The sequence below is a fragment of the Crocuta crocuta genome, unplaced genomic scaffold, assembly GCF_008692635.1.
Source record: "Crocuta crocuta isolate KB4526 unplaced genomic scaffold, BGI_CrCroc_1.0 scaffold278, whole genome shotgun sequence".
NCBI classification, from domain to species: Eukaryota; Metazoa; Chordata; class Mammalia; order Carnivora; family Hyaenidae; genus Crocuta; species Crocuta crocuta.
In genome coordinates, this window is record NW_027532173.1 from 2499971 (window position 1) to 2520290 (window position 20320).

The 20320-nt window shown below is 39.8% G+C and overlaps 1 non-coding gene across 1 annotated transcript; it reads right to left on the minus strand.

Moving 5' to 3' along the window:
• Positions 1–19557: 19557 nt before the first annotated feature.
• On the minus strand, positions 19558–19710 carry LOC144242493 (small Cajal body-specific RNA 7). Its single transcript, XR_013338357.1, has one exon.
• Between the last annotated feature and the right edge of the window lie 610 nt (positions 19711–20320).

Here is a 20320-nt window from a genome sequence, read left to right on the forward strand (position 1 = left end):
TTCCAATTTGAAGATGCCCACAGGCAGTGTTGGTCAATGTCCTTATGTGCCCCCAGCACCCAGAGGGCTGTAACTGGCATTCCTTTCCGCACCTTCCGTGTCTAGTGAGTCGTTCGCTGCACTAAATCTCCGGTTACTCCAGTCATTCTCCTAAGCAGGTTTCTCAGCCTCTTCAAGAACCCCCCATCAGTCTTCTCGAGGAGATGGTATCACTTACACTTAATATCCACAACAGTCAAGAAAGAACAGACTTAGATTCAGAAGAAATGACACAGAGAGGGCCGGATTGTTTGCAGAGACTCACAGCAGGAAGATGCTGAGAGCACAGGGCAATGAGTGAGAGTCTCCGGCTTTGTTTATTGATCCCTCAACTGCCTCTATTACAAGAATAGCAGCTAGTTTGGGGGCACCTGGATGGCTCAGTCGGTTAAGCATCCGACTTTGGCTCAGGTCATGATCTCATGGTTCGTGGGTTCGAGCCCTGCGTCGGGCTCTGTGCTGACAGCTAGGTTGGAGCCTGGAGCCTGTTTTGTATTCTGTATCTCCCTCTCTCTCTGACCCTCCCCTGCTCATGCTGTCTCTCTCTCTCTCTCTCTCTCTCAGAAATAAATTTAAAAAAAAATAAAAAAATTTAAAAAGAATAACAGCTAGTTGTTTTTTGTTTTTTGTTTTTTTGAGTTAGAAAGAAGGTGATTCTTTCCTTAATATGTTAGAAAGAGGCACGTGAGCCCATATCGTTTCATATGTCAGGCTTGGACCTCATTTTTGTTGCCATCCAGGAAGCAAGTTCATTGTGATTTGGTATGTTTCCTTTTTTAATGTAAATACTATTTTTTGAAAATTTTCTATTTATTTTTAAATGTTTGTTTATTTTCGATAGAGAGCACAAGAGGGGGAGGGACAGAAGGAGAGGGGGACAGAGGACCTGAAGCAGGCTCCATGCGAGAACAGTAAGCCCGATATGGGGCCCAAACTCACTAACTATGAGATCATGACCTGAGCTGAAGTCAGATGCTCAACCGACTGAGCCACCCAGGCGCCCCTATTTTTTGAATCTTTTAAACTCAAATGAACACACTACCTCTCTTTCTGCCTTCACTTTTTCCTTTTTATTTGATGACTTTTATTTGTCAGATTAATCATTTCTACCTGTAGGGCTACTTTTTATTTTTTATTTGATACCTTGTTTCCTCTATTTTCATTGTTCTTTGCAACAGAACTCTGACTTTGACTCAACTGTGCATTTTTATAAACTGCAATTCAATTATCCTGAAAATTAATGAAAATTGAGTAAGATTAGAGTTAAAATCAAAGAGCCTAGGTTCTATGCTAGATGAATTGTCTTTCTTATTTGCCTTGGGTTCAGATTTTCAGTCGGTTTTAAGTGTTTTTTTGACAGCTTTTCTATCAGCTGTTGAAATTCATTTGGTGAGTAGAGTTTTATGACTCACGATAAAAATGTTATTCAAATTAGGGCTTTTTATGTATGGTACATTCCTTTTATTATCTCCCTGTTAGTCTATATTTAAAAAGCACAAATATTAGTCTCTTGTTTTTCGTGAGCCTACTCAGCTAAAGATTCCCATATGCTCTATTTTCCATGTGGGGATCCAGGGAGGATTCTGTATCCTGGATGAATCTTCTAGATGCTTTAGAACCCTGTGCCCCTATTTCTGTTAGCCTAATGATAGGTAGTATGTGCGAGAGGAAATTTTTTTCAGATGTAGCATGACTGAACCCCAAATTCCAATTTTTCTGACTATCATGTTTTTTTCCTAGATTTCCCCCAACTCTGGTCTTAACTTTGAAATAAGAAATGGTAATTTCCAAGGATGTCTCGGTGGCTTAGTTGATTGAACATCGATTTCGGCTTCGGTTGTGATCTCATGATTTGGGAGTTCGAGTCCTGCATTGGTCTCTGCTGTCAGCCCAGAGCCTGCTTGGGATTCTCTGTACCCGACCCCCACATCTCCTCCTCTTTCTGCCCCTTCCTGACTCATGTGTGAATGTGCTCGCTCTCGCACGCACTCGCTCTCTCTCTCTCTCTCTCTCTCTTACACACACAAAGACACAGAGACACACAACATTAAAAAATGGTAAATTTTCTGAGGAGAGAAGATGTAGACCGGGAAATACTAGCACCTGTGACATAAGTGAGTTTTTGGTAATCTTCGTAGGCACCTTGTACACTGTCGCTGCCAATGTGTACCGTCTGGATCTGATTGGGTAGGTCATTGGGAGACAGTGGTTGGGGACATGAAGGACTGGGCTTCACTTACCTCACAGAAAACGGCAGTCAGGGGAACCACAGCGGTGAGTCCAAATAAGAGGCGTGTCTTGGATGGCATGGGTAGAACATCATTTAAAGGGAAGTGTTGGTAAACGATGTGAAAGGAACAATGGAGCCCTGACGGCAGGCAGTTGAAGAAGCAGCAGATGTGATTTTCACACGCAAGGGTGCTGAGGTAATTCCTGACTCAGACACACTGGTCAGGATTGACACATTGTCCAGAGCCAGATGAGGCAAGAAAGAGGAAGAGCCAACTCCAGAAATTTCTATTTTTATTTTAACATTTATGAATTTATGCTTTTGCCTTTGCTAGGGAGATGTGTTTTGCATTACTGATTCGAATCCTAATCCCAGAAGTCATTATTTCTATCCCAGAGTCTAAAGCAGTGGATTGCTCTAGTGATGGTTCAATAGGATCATCTGGAGACAAAAACCTAAACGAAAAACAGAATAAAACCAAACCAAAAAAACCAGCCTGCAGACACTATATATTCTGTAAACTAGATACTCTGTAAACAACAGATCCTGTCTAGGATTCATCATGTCTAGGATAGGGACCAGGAATTTATTTAAAAATCAGCTCCTGAGAGCGCTCTGGTGTGCAGGCATGCCTTGATACTTTAATTCCAAGGCTAACCCTGCTCTAGGGCAGATGTGCTTAGGGTACTTAGTTGAACTCCTAGGGAATTTGGTACCAAGTTACAATTCTGCTGTGTTCTAGAATCTGGGATTCTCTTTCTGTCTTCTTTCTGAGACTGGGTTGCTGCCTTGGATGCCTTTCAGTTCTTTTGATGTATTTTCTTCCTCCCCAGGACTTTCAGCTCTGCTTCTGAGCCCTAAGCAGGACCTGGGGCCTGGCTTCTATTCTATGCCCTCCGTCTTCCAGATAAAGGTTTAGTGCATCCTACTAGATGTTCTCTGCTCCAGTCAGGCTTTCTGTTTTCTCTCTGCCAGATCTCTTCAGTGCTGAGCACTGCTGACTTCGACTGACCCATCTTCATCATACATTTATGATATTACGGATTTTTTCCCCCAATTCTCTCCCATCTCTGCATAAATGGGTATAGGAGATATGGGTCAGTTGTCCCTTTCTTTATCTTATGTCATTAACTTTGCAAAGATATGTGGTAGGTGGTTCATCCAATATCAGAAGTTGTTGGTCATAGTTTTAGTAAAATGCTGGCTTGAGTAACATTTTTATCCCTGATAACACCAGGGCTGGAATTCTAGTTCGGAGAATCTATCTAATCGCCGGAGAACAGAGTTAGCCTAGGGGGACATTAAGTGGGCGAGAGGGTGAGCTTGCAGCTGCCTTGGGAAAGAGAAGCTGATACTTGTGTGTGAGCTTTCATAGAGCAGAGTCATTTCAGGGTCTTTACAAAGGCGAGACCAAGAGGGATTTCAGCCTGAGGCCATGCAGGGCACTGAGGAATGATCCTGATTCTTAGGAGTTCATGAACCAAGTGACTAGTTCCCTGAAACATTTTGACTGAAAATACTCAGTTGCCAAAAGTTTTCTACTTTTCATTGTTTCTCCTCATTCTGTGTACTTCCTGCCACATCTGACACTGGTCACTTCTTCACTCATGTCTGGGGCTTCCTACTCTTGTTTACTTATCTCTCTGCATTCATACCCTTTCCGTTTTGCTATTCTGATTCTCGGTTCTATGAATCACTGAAAAGGACAAGGCAAATCTGCATTTAAAAATTGGCTTCTCTTAATTTGTCATTACTTCTTGCGCTTACTGTTTCAGATGGCAGGTTTATTAATCAGAAGCCCCCGAGTTACAAATCTATAAAACTTCTTTAGTTTGAAGTTCTACATGATCATTGGGGTTTTAGTTGGATTAGCTACAGGAAAGGTTAATCCAGCGATGTGTGTATATACTATATATATAATATTGTAGAGAATGTTTGTCTTATAAAAGAAAGAATTTTCAAGCACTTTGTTCCATCATTCGAAATACTTACTCAGCATATGCTTTCTTTAGGTACCATTCTAGGTGCTGGTGATGAGCAGGGAGTTGCACAAAGTGGGGAGACAGACGACAAAAAAATCACAAATGACAAAAACACTAACTTGGGAATGATAGGTGCTAAGAACAAAAATAGGACCATGGAATGTAAAAGAAGGTGGGAAGGGCTTAACTAGTTAGTTGTGTTAATGATGATAGTTTTTAATTCGTTTAAACCATTCTAATAGAATTTCTACATGACTGTAGTGTTTCAATGGTATTTCTGGATTCAGAGTTTCAGGAATGAGCTCCGTCCCTCCCCCGCTCCCTCCCTCCCTTCCTTCCATCATTTACCCTAATGTGCAGGAGGTTGATGAAAGTTCCGGTTTCTCCACTCATGTCTCAGTAGCAGCAACTCGCCTAAGAGGGAGGCAGTGATGCTGTGTCACAGTATTTTGGACAAGAAGAGGTCCCAGCTGGTGTTCCCCATACTACAGGTGTCTGGTGAGTCCCCTCAACGTGTCAGGCCTGTGCTGGTTCTAGAGATTGACAGTGAGTAAGGCAGACATAATGTCTGCTGTCCCGGCATTGCCAGTCTTTAAGAACCTCAGGAGATGACCACATGACGGGAGGAGTACAACTTCCCTACTTAATGAGAGGAACGGAAGGCCGCTTGGGTGTGGCCGCTGCAAGACCGCCATTTTAAGAGAAGTGGGAACGCCATCCCCACACAGGCTGGGAAATGTGGGATTCACAATTCCTTTACGTGGTAATAGGGAGAACCCTGTTTAAAAAAGTCCTAAATTAAATGCTTCCTTAGGCTTTCTCTCTCTCATTCTCCTGCTCTCTGTCTCTACATGTACACATACATATACACACTATGTACATAATGTCTATCTGTAGACATATATAGACACAGATCTATAAATTACACAGTGCTTTACTCTTTATAAAAAACTTTCACGTATATTATTTTGTACTTTATTCAACTTTAAACTCTATAGTCAACTATTATCGTTCCTTTTTATGGATGAAGTCATAAAAGCCCACATTATAACTTACCCAAGATCACTTAGCTAATAAATGATCGAGGTTGGACTTGAATATAGCTTTTCTAACTATAGGAGAAGAAACATAGTTCTTTTCACCAGGTCACATTTTTTTTTGTTTCTGAAAATAATAATTTTAACACATCTCCTATTTAAAAGAACTATCCCTGTTTCTTAAAAAAGAAAAGAAAAACCAACTTGGTGTGTGTGCGTATAGTACCATAAACTACTTTATGTGTGTGTTTATTTATATATATATAATACATATAAGTACATTTATAAACATCATATATATACATATACATATATATATATACTGTATTATATACATATAATACCCCTTATTCATACACACACACACACACACACACACATATAACTTTGGACAACTTCTTGAACTAAAGGACATTTTACAAATCACTTTCGTTAGTGATGATTCTGGTTATGGAAGTATTTTCCTACGAAGATAGAAAAAAGTAAGGATCTAGAGAGCAGGGGTTTTGAATTGATAAAATGGGAGGAACCCAGCTTATCCATCTTTTGCAGCACATTTCATGATGCGCTCCCTGATCATCTACAGGTCTTTCTCTCCACCTTGACTGTAGCTGCCTAGTGGTTAGATATGTGTCCTTTGTAACCACACCATCAAGGCAGGGGGCCAGGAAGGGTAGGCATCTGAGAAGTATTGTTTGACAAAGGCTGAGGAACTGTTCCAGAGGACGGAAAGTTAAAGACACAAGACAAATGCGGCAAATAATCCTGTATTGGGTCTTGTACTAGGAAGGAGCAATGAAGAACATTATTGGGCCAGTAAACGAAATTGGAATATGAACTGTGGATTAGATAATATTGTTCCAAAGTTAAATTTCCTCATTTTCAAAATTGTACTGTGGTTATGTAAGGGAACACCCTTGTTCTTAGGAAACTTTAGACGTAGAAGGGAAGGACCTGTGCCACTTAACTCTCAAATGATGTGTGTGTGTGTGTGTGAGAGAGAGAGAGAGAGAGAGAGACAGAGACAGAGACAGGGTGAGAGAGACAGAGGGAGAGGGAGGGAGAGGGAGAGAATGAGAATAAAACAGATGCGATAAATTGTTAAAAGATTGGTGAATCTTTAGAAAAGAAAATGGGAGTTTTTGATATTATTCTTTCAACTTTCCTCTAAGTTTAAAGTTAGATCTAAATCAAATATTTCTAAAAGCTATTGAATAAAATTATAATGAAGATAGATAAGTCCAAAGTGACTTTCTACCTCTACTTGGTTGTAGCGCCAATTTAAAAAAAAAAATCCAAACCTGAACTAAAATACATGAACAAGAGCTTGTAGTCTATTTTTACACTTAAGGGTTTTTATTTTTATAACATCACTTGTGAAAGCACCAAATTTTATATGTGTATTCAGCGTCCAGAGTAGAGCCTCCAGCTTTCCTTTCATTTTGTGGTCTTGCTTATTACCTGATGTAGCACGAAGGACCTCGAAGAGGAAATGAGAATAGCGTCTGAACCTAATCCCACTCTTTAACTAATACTGTAGGGAATTGGTCTCTGAACAGGCGATCCATGCCTCCAGGTTCCAGATCATCTTACTGCTTCCCACGTAGAAAAATATTCAAGAACGAGAGCACACCTTTCCACGTCAGGAAAATGATAAAACTGCTGACTACTTGTATTGCTTGTTACTTTCCTGATGCTCCTGTAAATGACAGGTACACTCGACACACTCCTTTCTTCTTGTAATCCTTTTACTGTGAAGACAGTTTTGGACTTCCCAGATACTTTCCTGGAATTCAAATGCCTCATCAATCATTGATATTATCTCTATTGTAGACTGATTTTTTTGATTGCTTCCCTGACATTTTAAATACCCAGGGTAAATGATTTTTCACAGTCTGCCATCAGTCATTAGATACTATTGCAATGTGCTGTAAAAGTGTTTCTATGTTTAGTAGCAGTGCTTTCTGCCTCTCCCTATAGCAGCAGGTACAGTTAGTTAAACAGAATCTTTACTTTAAGCAGGACGTCACGCTAAGTAGCTGTTTAGTGTTTCAACCGAGCTAATAGGAGTTTAAAGTGAACTATTTAAAGGTGATGAAAAACCCCATGACTGTAACTGTATATGGCTACAGTGACCAGGGCTCCCTTGTTGCAATTCATAATGGGTCAGCACATCCAGCACATGCTAGATACTCATTTTCTTTCATGTTGGACAGACGGAATACTTTTCAAAAACCATATCCATTTTTTCAATGTTTATTTTTGAGATGTGGGGAGGGGCAGAGAGAGAGAGGGAGACACAGGATCTGAAGCAGGCTCCAGGCTCTGGGCTGTCAGCACAGAGCCAGACGCGGGGCTCAGAGTCACAAACTACGAGACCATGATGTGAGCCCAAGTCAGACGCTTCACCGACTGGGCCACCCAGGTGCCCTAAGAACCGTATACATTTTAAATATATACCTGTATGATTCTTTAAAACCTTAATTGTTGTTGAGAAATAATGGGATTTAAGTGAATTATACGCAAATTTCAAACTTGTTTAAGATCAGAAGCCACATACAGGCAGATAAATGTTATTTCATGTCTCCCTAAGTATTCTGAACCACCCCCCTCCAATCTGACGTCCTCACATGCATTTTCATGCTGTTACGTACCTCACAATCTTGATACTTAGGGGGCACAACTTTTAATTAAATGGGGGGCTGAATCTAGTTGCTGGTGGGAGGCAGAGTTCTAAGTAACAGTGGTATTCACAAATCACTGTTGCTGCTTCCGCTTTAGTGTGGAAGGAAAATAGGGATTTGGGGGATAGAGTGCATCTTGGTACTACTGTTACCACAGGCAAGCCTGTCTGACTTTATTCTGGTCTGTTTAATCCACGTACTTGGATAGTTCCGATGAAGGAAACAGGGATGTTCGTAAGCTTTATTATTGGCTATGGTCTGTAGACAGCAGAGTTGTAGTTTATTGATTCACTGTTTTAAAAGAAGATCGCCCATGTTGCAAGGTTTGCACTTGGAACAAGGTTACCATGGTCACACAATGAAAAAAAAAATCCGTCTCTTTGCCTTCTGGGACACCAGGCCAACCACTTCATTGTCTGTTAGAAAAAGCAAACTCTGTTGACCACTGACATCCTTCTGGAAGCTAGAAAGGAAATAGCAATATTCTGGCAAGTCCTGGGAATGGACTGAGGAGAGAAAAGCCAGTTCTTGTTTTATTTATTTATTTTTTTACTTTTAATTATGACTTTTCCTGTACCTCACTAAAGAAGTGCTTTCAAAAGAATGTGGCATCTTTTGTTGACAGAAAATTCAAGATCTTACAGCTCTGTAACATCTTCTTCCTGTCAAGCACTAGATGTAGTTGACCTTTGGATAATGCTTTTTTGTTTGCTTTCAAATATTAAGAAAGATTTCTCATAGAACCTTTTGTTGTCTTTAGGAATTAAGAAGTGGGAGGGGCAGGGATAGACGTTTATAGGAAAAAGAAGAGTCCTGAATCCAGACATTTTTGTTTTATATCTCCTTTGGGTCAAGTGGCTCCTCAGCTGACCTATTAAGCTATCGATAAGAATAAACCAAGCCTTGGTGCTGTTTTCTTCCTCTTGTACCTTCTACATCCCATAGTTTTTCTTCTCGCCCGTCCATAACAAGTAGAGTGTCCCCTTCTTTGTCCCCTTCTTCTGTTTTGTGAGGACCCAGGGGAGGGTCTGAGTGATGGGACATGGGTTGGGTAGTGGGGAGTGCTTACGAGGCACTGATGAGGCCAGCCTCATGTGAGAAATGATTCTTGCTGGGACGTATTGAGGGACAAGAACAGGAGATGATTCTTAGGCTACGTCTCCGGGATCTGCGAGTGCATCTCAGAGGCACACCGTGCTCAGCTGAATACCTTCACTCCTTATCTGCCCCGAATTTAACAGTTGAGGTTTTCACTAAAATCGTCCAGTCTCCGGCATTCCTTTGCAAGAATTTGTGGTTTGTGCCCTATTGTGATAATGACAAACTTGGCTTACTGGTTTTGGTTGACTGACGGCTGTTAATAGCTATTACTTTATTTTCTTCCTCCTTAAATTTTCCTCTGTGGTCCCTCTGTCAAGTTGTGCATAAAAGAGGATCCAACACGTACCCATGTGGGCTACCGCTGTTATCACCACCGTCACTTTTGCTTTGGAATGGGAACAATTTAAGAACTTAAAGCCACGGGCTTATTAGTATCCAGTCCGTAGTTTCTGCATTATCTACATTTCTATATGAATGAGTACCCTGGTGTTTCAGTGAAAACCTAAAGCAACCTAAATACTCATTTATTCATTCACACATCTACTCAGCAAGTATTTATTGTACACTGAGTACCTTGTGTAGGCTCTGATTTACTCAGCCAAGTATCGTAGAATGCTACATAAGTTCATAAGTAGACCATTCGGTTCTCTTTTTCTCTTCAGGCCTCTGAAGCATCCTGTTCTGAGCCTTGGGTCAAAGACCCTACAACGCAGGGGCACCTGGGTGGCTCAGTCGGTTGAGTGTCTGACTTCGGCTCAGGTCATGATCTCCCGGTTCTTAGGTTCGAGCCCTGCATCGGGCTCTGTGCTGACAGCTCAGAGCCTGGAGCCTGCTGCGGATTCTGTGTCTCCCTCTCTCTCTGACCCTCCCCTGCTTGCTCATGCTCTCTCTCTGTCTCTCAGAAATAAATAAAAAATATAAAATTTAAAAAAAGACACTATAATGCAGAAAATAATCTGCTCCCCAGTTCTTTAGTATATCTTCTCGTTAGACTTACGTTTGCAATATCACAACCTCTAAAGCTTTAGTATCAGTGGACTGAAACCTTCCTGTCCTCTTAGTAATGGCCTACACTTTAAAGAAATAATTCAGAAGAAGAAGAAGAAACTTTAAATAATGGCTTGATGGTGTTTATTGACTGTTCTTTATAATGACAAGATATCAGCAACAAGCCTCTGTCTTAGATGAAGATTTGTGCTCAGGAACCCTTAGGATCAACGACGCAACCAGACAATCCTCTGTAGGTTTCAAGTCCTGAGAGTAATGCTCCGTGGCTCGCAGCTCCACCCTCCAGGCCTCCCTTCTTCTGACAGTTAGGTAGCACGTGTTTGCAGCTTTATAGTTTCAGACTATAAAGTTCCAGACTACTTCCTTGTGAGGAGGTGAAGAAAGGAGAGGGGCTGGGGGGCGGCGGGCGGAGGTTCATGTGCTGTCACAGCAAAGGACTCCACTCGGATTTTCACAGTTGCCCTCCGTGGAGGCAAGGAAGTCTCGTCTTTGCTTCACGGCGCAGGTCCTTGGATGCAGGCTGCCCTGCGGAGGGGACAGGACGTTGGGCCAGGCAGCCTTCTTCAGTGAAGACAGTTTCCAGAGCAAGACTCCGCTGAGCACCCATAGCTACAAACACCCCCAGCATCTGCTAGAGAGAAACTATTACACAAAAAGAATAACGGGCAAACACCAAGTGTTTTTGTGTCCGTTATGAATCCAGCCTTGTGAAATATGTGTGGGTACCTAGAAAAACTGGAAGGGGACACAGAAGAAAAATGAACACAGCTGTGTCACAAAAGCGAATGGAGTCATAAGGTCCTAACCCTTTCACCAAAGAAACGGTGAATCCAAACAGATGGTAGGTTTCTTTACAATAGCAGAGGAGCTCACATGTAAACGGTCTCCTCTCCTGATTGAAAAAGCTGACAGTTTTGTTCATTCTTGTGTGTCTCGGGCTTGCCCTTGCCCTCTGTTTGTGGAATGGTCCACATGTGACGTAGCTCAGCGTTCCTGTCAGAGTCACGTGGCAATGGTGACACACACGAGCAGCCTCTGTTCATCGGGCGGCCTCACCCCTGATGCAGAAGACACGGTGGATGTGCGTTCCGTCCCTGTGTGTGCCGTCGACGCTGTTTTCTCATTGCCCTCACCTGCTTCCCACTCGGCCCGGTGTCTTCCGTGTGCAAGATGTAAAGCGAAGCGAGTATGGAAAGTGTGGACGGGGCAGAGCAGGTACGTCAGATAGGGTACTGAGAAAACAGCTTCAAGTGTACACTCTAGTGCAGCGGAGTAAGTACCCTTTTCCCCCAGGTTAGAGCACATAAACACACAGGGCTGAACCCCGGCATCACAGCGCCTCATGTTAGCTCCTCTTATCCGAAATAGACCCCTTCCGTGTCTGCCGCTTTCTCGTTCCCTTCCTGCCCATAACCTGCAACGTCCTTCCCGATCACACCTGCTCTGTATCTTTTTTCTCACATACTCTTGCCTTTCACATCTATTTAAGATTGTGCTTTTGAGCTGCCTTTAATGCATTTTGAATTAGTTCTTTGAAAACAAGATGAGAAGACAAAGGAGAGCGTGTGAGCTATTTTCAGGTGCTTTGAAGGGTTTCTGCAGGGAGAGCAGAGGGTACAATAAATAGAACCAGTGGGCTCAAGTGATAGGAATAGATTGCGCCTCCGTGGAATAAGGAAGGAGCTTTGTGATCATTAGAGATATTATCGGGAGAGAATGCTTCAGGAGCTCCTTCTCACGGGTAGTGTGGAAGTGGACGAAGGATGCCTATTTATGAGGATGACTGTATTTTTTTTTTTTAGTTTACTTATTTAGAGACAGAGGGAGAGAGAGAGAGCACAAGCAAGGGAGAAACAGAGAGAGGGAGAGAGAGAATCCCAAGCACGCTTCACGCTGTCAGTGCAGAGCCTGATGCCGGGCTCGAACCCATGAACCATGAGATCATGACTTGAGCTGAAATCACTAGTTGGAATCTCAACCGACAGCCTCCCAGGCACCCCAAGGACTACTGTATTTCTGTATTTTGATGGAGGTTAGACTGGTTAGTGCTGTTCCAAAGCATCTGATGAGCTTGTGTCATCGATCTTGTGTGAAACCGTGTAGTCACAAATTCTTTTTTAAATAAACATATACATAGTCCCATGCTATTGTCCTCCAGAAGCACAAGAGTATTAGGATTGCTTCTTTGTGAATGCTGTAAAGGCTGCTCTGTGCTACTGTAGTAGCCACATCATGGACGTAGGATGCGTTTATTTCTGTTACGCTTACAATCTGATGCTATTTGGCTAAGGAAACACATAGTTTTAGCCTCTGGCTCACTATTTTTCACCTAATTCATTTGGAAAGTTGTAAAAAATTTCAGATTCCCCTCAATTTTATTTCTTTACGACAAGACAACTTTCATTCCAAAACCTAATCCTTTTCAGTACAAATTGGTCAGACGCGTAGCTCCCAAGGCTGGGTTGTGGTGGTTCAGGAGGGTGAACCACAGCTGAACAATTGTAGGAGGCGTAGCAATTAAAGAGGCATTAGCAGTGATTAATGGCTCCGAGTAAGCCCTCTGGGGATTCGTCCTTGTGGAAATTAAAGTCTCCTGTCATCACTACTCTAACCTCCTATTTGAACAGGGCCCATTGTCGTCAACAGAACCCATGCATATTTCCACTGTGATTCCCTCGCCTACCTGCCTAGCCACCAGGTGAAAGATGGGGAGAAGTGCAGGTGTGAGAAATGAGGAGAGCAGAGCTCTGTGGGGAGATTTCAAAGCCTGTGAGCCACTGCCCTATTTTTACGATGCAGAAAGGCAGATTTTGGGGTACAGGGCTGAGGCAGGTGCTTGGCGAGCTCCTCTTTGTAATTAGCTTGTGTGTGTGTGTGTGTGTGTGTGTGTGTGTGTGTGTGTGTGTGTGTGTTTGAATCTGCACCACACTGCTGCTGGGCTTTTGACTTAGTGTCTTCCACAGCAGCGTGCCACGGTGCTGGGGAAGGAAGGCTGGAAAATGTGAGGAGACCTTGGTCACCAGACAGGTGGCCAGCTCCTGACAGCGAGCATAGCAGAGAGCCCTGATAAGGCTGCTTCATGATCCATGTGCTACCCTGAGTCTGTCCATTTCTTAGGTCTCACCTTTGACTATTTCTTTTTTTTTTTTTTTTTTTTTGCAAAGGAACAAGAATTGATTAAATAAGCATTCACACCAGCTAACCCAGTCATTTAGTACAACTTTTCCATGCTTGTGTAAAAAGGTCTGCCAGCAAGTATTGAAGGGTCTGAAAAACAGCAAGCGAAAAATTATACATCAACAACATAGTACAGGATATTTACTACATATATTATACAATACATACATCATGTACATTAGACTTGGACAGTTACACACAGCTGTATTTGTTAATATATTATTGGTTCTTCTATCTATTAACCCAGAAAATCCACCATGGGCAAACCAATGTACCAATGGTTATGGTTACAGCTGTGGTCTTAGCTTCTCCGAAACTCTGCGTTTCTGTTCCAGGACCTTTTCATAATGTTCTTTTCAGTCTGGAATGGTTTTTTTTTCTTTCTGTTTCTTCTTGGCTGCTTAGATGACTTGTATTTATCCTTCACTTTTTAAAGGATGCTTTCTTTAATCCTGTAGATTATATTAGATCCCTGTTATATGCCCTTAAGCACTGTGCCCCTTATCATTATAACACTATCATCATGTATCTTCTTTTGAATGATTGTTGGATTGCATGTTCAATTAGTGGATTATTCAGTCTTTCCTGCAGCTCAGTAAGGTTAAGAGCTGTGTCTATTCTGATCACTAGAGTATTGCCAGTGCTCAGCATAGAGACTCAACCAGAGCAGGTGTTCTTTCCTTGTCTTCAATATATATAAAGCGATGAATACATGTTGAATAAGATGTAACTCTTGTCTTCAAAGAGATCAAGTCTGGTTGAGGGGGTGCACAAATGAGCAAGTGTTGCAAGTGTTGTGTGATAGATGCTAGGGGGAATCACAATGCACTTGAAAAGCTCAAAGAGCAGAGGCAGTTCCCTCAGCCTGGGTGTCAGGGAAAGTATTCCGGAGGAATTTTGGTGTGAAGATCTGCAAGATGAATCTAAGCAGACGACTAGCTAGGTTGGTTAGGAGAACAGAACTCCACTAAAGGAACACAACAGAACAAAACAGAAAGTGAGCACATGCTGGAGCCTCTACTCAAGGGAGACATTGATGAGCGTGTTTGGGAAACTCCCAAGTGATTCCTGCTGGCTTGTGCAGAGATGTGATGCAGGGAAATTGGCAAAGGTGAGGGTGGGTCCAAAGGGAAGGCCAGGTCAAATTTTGCTGAGTGTGTATTTTCTTCTACAGGTAGTGGACAGTCATCCGGAGGTGGGGGTGGGGGGCTTTAAGTGGAGACACGATATGGAAGATTTGTGATTTCGAAGAGTGCATAGAAAATGGATTGCAGAGAGACTGTAAAGCAGAAAAGTTAGTTAGGAGGCTGTTGAAATAATTCTAGAATCTTGAGGCATGGCGACCCAAACAAAGTGATGTTTAAGACAGAGATGGGCAGACTGTGGGAGGTATAGTGTGCACATGCACACATGCACACACACCTAAATATTTATGAAAATAAAATTGTACTATATACATTATTCTGACAGTTGTATTTTATTTTTTGAATTTTTATTTATTTATTTTATTTATTTAAATTTAGCTTTATCTCTTACAAACTCAAATATGTCTTAACGTCTTTTTCTCTGTTGATTTGCCATTTTTGTTTAAGAGATACGTATACTCTCCTAGATTTTCTTCTACAATATTTATTGTTTTGTCTTTTACATTTCGAGCTTCTAATTGGTCTAAAATTTGATTTTGTGTGTGATCTGAGATGGGATTTAATTTTGTTTTCCACATGGCTAGTGCCATTTATTAGGTAAAACATTCTTTTTCCCCATTGAATTAAAATACTATTTTGTGGGGCACCTGGGTGGCTCAGTCAGTTAAGTGTCCGACTTCAGCTCAGATCATGATCTCACAGTTCTTGAGTTTGAGCCCCGTGTCGGGCTCTGTGCTGACAGCTCAGAGCCTGGAACCTGCTTTGGATTCTGTGTCTCCCTCTCTCTGACCCTTCCCTGCTCGTACTCTGTCACTCTGTCTCTCAAAAATAAATATTAAAAAACTTTTAAAAAATACTATTTTGTGCTGCATTAAAACTTCTCATAGACACAGATTTACTTCAGATTTCTCTATTCTGACTCAGTGATCTCTCTGTTCCTATGGAAATAGCAATTTAATTGTAGTCTTTTTCATTTATTCGAGTATCTGGTTGTTCCCCAATGTTCCTATTCAAGCATTCTGGCGCCATTCTAGACACTTATTCATACATAGGAATCTTAAAGTTCCTATACTCGCAAGAAGCCTTGTTGAGACTATAACTGGAAATGCATTAAACTTCTACATTAATTTTGGGAGAATTGATAGTTTTATAATAGGAGGTCTTTATATTCTAAAATAAAGAATATTTTTCCATTCGTTAGGTTCTGTTTGCCATGTTAAGATGTTAAACTTTTCTTAGTGTAAGTTCTATGCCTTTCTCATTAAATATGTGACTTTACAATTTTTTATTTCTACTTAGAATACTTTCCCATGTCTACTTCTAGATACTTATTGCTAATATAGAGAAAGCTGTTATTTTATATTCAGCTACTTTAGCACAGTCTTAAAATTCTAGTCATTTTTTTCTATAAAATGTATGTGTAAAGAAAGCTAGTTAGCAAGGAAGAGGCTCCAATCAGAATACTTTCTAGGTTTTCTAAATGTACAGTGTTCTTCATTAGAGAAAAGATAATTTTACTCTTCTTCCCAGTGTTTATACCCAGTATCTCGTCGCATGTGCAGGAAACCCCAACCTAACCTTGAATAACAATGGCTATAACTAGCACACTCATCCAATCTCTGATCTTAGTCCAAATGTCTTTAGTGTTTTATCCTTTAAAGAAAAGTTTTGCTTCTGGTTTTTGGGAAGTAGCATTTAATTATATTTCAGCACTTTCTTTATATCCTGATTTTACTCCAAATTTTATTAAGACAATTAAGTTTCATAATTATCAGAAACCACTAATAGAATCTTATTATTTTCTCACTTAATTTTATGAATGTGATGATAGGTTTTCTACTATTGATCTACCTTTTTCTGTCTGATACAAATAGTATTTGGTCAGAATGTATCCTATAAATTTATAGATTCAGTTTGCTACACTTTTAGTATATATTCATAAGAGAAATTGGTTTTAGTATACTCTGTCAACTTCTGGCATTAAAGTTATGTAGTCTTAATAAAACTAACTGGGTGATTTTAATATTTTTTGAAGGGCTGGAAATATTGAAATAACTGGAATTATTTATTTTAAAGACTACTCAGAGGTCAGATTGCCCATTTCTTGGTGAATTTGAGTTATTTCTATTTTGCCATAAAATTATCTATTTGACATTGCATTTACACATTTGGTGGAAGACACTGCAATTTTTTTGATTCCTCTATTTCTTCTTAATATGTGCCTATGTCTTTCTCATTCCTAATTTAGTATACCTTTTCTCTTAATTTCAACTTTTACCTATTAATTTTTTTTTAAAAGCTTGGGGCGCTTGGGTGGCTCATTTGGTTAAGTAGTTGACTTTGGCCCAAGTCATGATCTCATAGCTTGTGATCCACGTTCAAGCCCCATGTTGGGTCTGTGCTGACAGCTTGGGGCCTAGAGCCTGCTTGGGATTCTGTCCCTCTCTCTCTCTCTCTCTCTCTCTCTGCCCCTCCGAGGCTTGTGTTCTGTCTCTCTATTTCAAAAATAAATAAACTTAAAAAACTAAATAAATAAGTAAAATTAAAAAAAATCTCAACACAGTTTTCTTAACTTTTAAGTTTTTATTTGCTTACTTTTTGCTGGAAACATTGATTACATTATTTTGGGTACAGGTTTTTTTTTTTAATATTTTTATTTATTTGTAGGAGAGAGAGAGAGAGACAGCGTGAGCAGGGGAGGGTCAGAGAGAGAGGGAGACACAGACTCTGAAATAGACTCCAGGCTCTGAGCTGGCAGTCAGCACGAGCCTGACTGCCTGACGAGCCCGACGCGGGGCCCGAACCCACGAACCGCGAGATCATGACCTGAGGGAAAGTCGGACGCTTAACCGACTAAGCCACCCAGGCGCCCCTATTTTGGGTACAGTTTTGCCGTGCCTCAGGATTTGTACGAAGTAGTCTTCATTGATTTCTAGAAGTTATAATTCCAATTTTGATTTTCTCTTTAATTCAAGAGAATATTACTCAACTTCTAAATAGATAGGACTTTTGCTTATCTTTTTGTTATTTATAAATATTTATTATTTTTGTTACTATTAGAAAATGTGATCTGTAAAATCTTTACTTAAAAATATATTATGGGAATTTTCTGGCCAAGTATTTGAGGAATATTTTAATGTTTCCTATGTATGCAAACACATATATGAAAGTACATGCAAATATATATATATATACACACACACACATACACACATATGTATTTATATGCACGTGTGTGTGTGTGTTTATGCATATATGTGTTTGGACTTTTGCTTGTGTTATTTTAATTTCATTTTTCCTCTGACCTTTGTGATCAATTTTTGTTTTTTATTGTTGATATGTATTTAATCAATGACTTTGCTTTTTTAATCTTTGATCTGTTTGGTTCTGAAAAACACATTAAAGTTTTCCACTATAATTTTATTTTTATTAAGTTTATTTATTGTTATGTTGTTTATGTTTTTAGGTAATTTCTCTATGATTTTGCTTTTCTCTCTATTAGATCTATATGATCCTGAGAGATGTGTATTAAAGTTTCCCATAATAATTGCATAGGGTTCTTTCATTCTTAATTTTTAAATATATAAGAGCTTTATTGAAAATAGTTCACATATCTTATAATTTAAACATGCCCATTTAAAGTGTACTCTTCAGGGTTTTTAGTATATTCAAGGTTGTACAACTATCACTAAATCAATTTTAGAATGTATTTACATTAAATGTAAATACATTAAAAAAATGTATCCATTAGCAGATAATTTCTAATTGTTTTTGCTTTGTGTATTTAACTACAATGTTGATTGGTTTAGGTCTTTGTATTTTGTGATTTTGTTATGTCTCTCTTTATCCTGATTCACATTTTTAACTTTAATTCTGCCTTCTTTGATATTAATACTGCTTCTTGCTTATTTTTCTTGTAGCTTCTTGGAATTCTTTGCCTATTGACCACATTTTATTTTTTAAATCTTTTTTTATAACTCCCCCTCTTCTAGATGAGAGAGAGTTCCTGCCATTTGATGGGATGTTTTATTTACAGTTACAGAAATGCATAATTCCCTTCGTTTTCTTTCTTCCATCTTGATTTCTGATTATTTTCCATCCTTTTCCCTTATTTTTTTCTGTACTGATCAAGTTGAATCAATATATATACAGGGGTGTGTGGGTGCTTCAGTAGGTTGAGTGCTCTTGATTTTGGCGCAGGTTGTGGTCTCATGGTTTGTGAATTTGAGCCCTGTGCTGGGCTCCATGCTGACAGCACAGAGCCTACTAGAGATTCTCTCTCTCTCTGTCTCTCTCTTTCTCTCTCACTCTCCCTCTCCCTCTCCCCCTCCGTCTCCCCCTCCCTCTCCCCCTCCCTGCTTCCCTCCCTCTCTCTCTCCCCAACTGATGTGCATCCTTTCTCTCAAAATAAATAAACTTAAATAAATATATATACATAAATTTTTACCTTCATAATTTGAAAGTTCTACTCTGCTTTCCCATTACTGATTGCCTCATATTAGACCCAAGTGTTTTCTCATGGTTTTAAAACAAATTCTTACTTATTTCCCTACTAAGACTCTATTTTGTCTCTACTCACCCCAATTCCATAGAGAAGGGGCTTTTAGAATGCCGATAATGCCTTCCTTCCCAGCCTCTCAACTCCTGGATTTTACTGCGATTGCTTAGCTCCAGATTATGGATAAAAATGCTTCTTGTAGGAGTCAGTAGTTCCTCTTTCCCTTTATTTCATGAATTTTTTATTTAACACTTAGATTATCAATTTGCAGATAATCTGTCATTATCCCATATCCATATTATCACATATGTGTGTGTAAGTGTGTGTGAGACAGAGCATTAGAGAGAGAGAGAGTGTGTGTGTGTGTGTGTGCGCGCGCATGCACCGTTATCAAATCTGGCTGGAACTTGTGCCTTTCCATCTGAAAACTCAGGATTTTCTACAGCTCAGGGGTAACTTTTTTCTTTTTTCTTTATTTTTCTCCTTCCATTGTTTTTTTTTTTTAATTCTAGATTACACTGTTTTTAGTGGTTGTGCTTTTCACGAGTTGTACTACTAAATCTGTTCTAGAGTCCACATAGGAATCCAGACAAATATGTATAATACAAGGGAATGTCTAGTGTTTTACAAGAAAGGTGCACAGACAGGCTTTGCTGTTTGAAAGGAAAGAGGAACAACTGAAGATATGGGAGGGGAATTTTATGATGCTCCATTTAAAAATAAAACAGATTTATCACTTAACTTCCATATTAAAAATTTCCAGTCATACAGCATTTGACACCCAGTTAATCTCTATTTCATCATTTCTATAGGATGCTCTACTTTTTAGATGCCGTTTCTTGCTGAAAAATCTATCCCAGACTATAAAGAGGCTGGCTTCACCTCCACTATGCCGTATTTCTCACTATTAAAATTTATATCCTATGCATATTTTAAAGCATATCTTAGCATATTCTCAAAATTAAAAACTTTAAACCTAACCATCACAAATGTCCCTGAAGCACTTAATATGCCTCTGGTAATACCTATTCCTTTGGGTATTCAATAATTAATCTTAAATATATTAGAGGGTTCCCCTATGGTTAGCAAATTCTTTGTTAGCTCAAAAATATTGAAATCATGTTTTTTTTAAGAATCTGAATGTATGTTCTCTTTTCTTTAAGTTTGTCATAAGATTTGAAACTATTAATTAATTTTGTTTCACCTATATTTAAAAATAAATATGCGACATGGTTGTGTTTTTTGGAGAAGGGCAGAGATGCCACAAATGCAGTAAAAGGAGAATTATTTGCCTCTAAAATAGTAGAAACGCATCGTTTAACTCTTCATAGATTAAGACCAAGATTGATAAGGATCTTTCTTTTCACTATTGTCCCAATACTGTTACTTACTTAACTAGAGACTATCCTGAAACCACAA